The sequence below is a fragment of the Sesamum indicum genome, linkage group LG4, assembly GCF_026168435.1.
Source record: "Sesamum indicum cultivar Baizhima isolate 11 linkage group LG4, ASM2616843v1, whole genome shotgun sequence".
Taxonomy (NCBI): domain Eukaryota; kingdom Viridiplantae; phylum Streptophyta; class Magnoliopsida; order Lamiales; family Pedaliaceae; genus Sesamum; species Sesamum indicum.
In genome coordinates, this window is record NC_142660.1 from 19,066,120 (window position 1) to 19,068,224 (window position 2,105).

Below are 2,105 nucleotides of genomic sequence, written 5' to 3' on the forward strand. Positions count from 1 at the left end.
ATGAGATAGAGAGAGCGAGAGAGAGAGAGAGAAAGAGAGAGAGCTTGATGAGAGAGAGAGAGAGCTTGATGACAGAGAAAGAGAGAGAGAGAGAGAGAGAGAGAGAGCCGAGACAGAGAGAGAGAGAGAGAGAGAGAGAAAGAGAGAGAGCTTGATGATAGAGGGAGAGAGAGAGAGAGAGAGAGAGCTTGATGTCAGAGAGAGAGAGAGAGAGAGAGAGAGAGAGGTTGATGTGTAGGGTGTGTGTGTGCAGTATGTGTGTGTGTGTGCAGTGTGTGTGGGTGTGTGTATGTGTGTGTGTGTGCAGTGTGTGTGGTTATGTGTATGTGTGTGTGTGTGTGTGTGTGCATGTGTGTGTGTGTGCAGTGTGTGTGGGTATGTGTATGTGTGTGTGTGTGTGCATGTGTATGTGTGTTGGGGTGTGTATGTGTGTATGTGTGAGAGAGAAGAGAGAGAGAGAGCTTGATGAGAGAGAGAGAGGTTGATGAGATAGAGAGAGAGAGAGAGAGATAGAGACAGAGAGAAAGAGAGAAAGCTTGATGAGAGAGAAAGAGAGAGAGAGAGAGAGCGAGACAATTTAATGATATAATGTAGTACAGAGAAAACAAAAGCATGAAAAAAAATTTAAAAAATAAAAAAAAGCTACCCAAAATTTTTATTGTCTTTATTATTAAATAAAAATAAATATATAAATTGTCGAAATTATTAAAGTAATTTACTTTTAAATACCCTAATGAAATTATGATATAACCAAGTGTCTAGGAGGTGGTTGGTTTATGTAAAAGTATATTCGAGGGTATTTTAGGCAAATTATATTGTCAGAAGTTAGTTATTTCAACGTGTTTGGTGTAATAAATTAGTAGTCCATGCACATGCTTTAATACGTAAATAAAAATATGTGTAAATAATGATAAAAAAAATTACGATAAAAATAATAGTACACATTAATCAATATGTTTAAATTACATACTTTGACCACCTTCGATACATAGCATCAAGTGAACTGAAATTAAAAAAAAAGATCAAATATACGTACATGTACCATTCAAATAAATATATGATTAATATATATAATTAACCTTATTAGTGTAAATTCACAATATTTTATAAAAATATTAAAAAAATTATTAAAAAAAATTACCTTTGCAAGATGTCAGCCTTCTATCCAATCAATTTTTCTTTTCTCACTATTGCCATATTTGTAACTAAAATTGAAATTTGAGAAGGAAATTAAAGAATTACACATCATGTACATACCTAATTACCCATGTCTATTGTATTTTCTTGATACTTAAAAATCCATTTGTCTAGGTTCAGATTTCAATGATAGTTTTCCAACCTCTACATAGAACTTGCATCTTTTAGAGCTGTCGATTTTAAGTTTCGACAAATATAATAAAAGGGCAAAGGAGAAGAAAATATACATTTATATCATTAAATACAATTACATGTAATATTTAAATAACATTACATGTAATTAATGTGAACATATTTTGAAAAATCATAAATTTCATATGTTTGCAGAGGTAGGTCGAGTTTGAACTTCCTTTGACTCATACCATGATGTCATCTTTTCGTCCGACTCTTCAATCCAAATGGTATCTTCACAAAATTTTCAGTCGCACAAACTATTTACCTGTAAAGACAACGACAAAATTCCTAATTATTACACTCTACAATAATTTTTGATATTTGAATACTAATATATTTTTTGTATAGAAGGTATAAAGATTGCTTCTAACTCGGCTTATTGGCCTAGGCATTCTAATACCATGAAATACACCGTGAGCTAATCAAAGAGATGAGCAACTCGCACTAGTCGTAACAGGAACAGGTTTCAGCATCCTCATATGCTTCCTAGCCAGAAAAGAAGGGATTTTGGGTAACTAACCTGTGTGACATACCCAATAGCTCTTCCAAACGGAGGATGCAAGCGTTATCCGGAACGATTGGGCGCAAAGCATCTGTAGGTGGCTTTTAAGTCCGCGGTCAAATTCTAGGGCACAACCCTAGATAGGCGGTAGAAACTACCAAGCTGGAGTACAGTAGGGGCAGAGGGAATTTTTGGTGGAGCGGTAAAATGCGTAGAGATCGAAAAGAACACC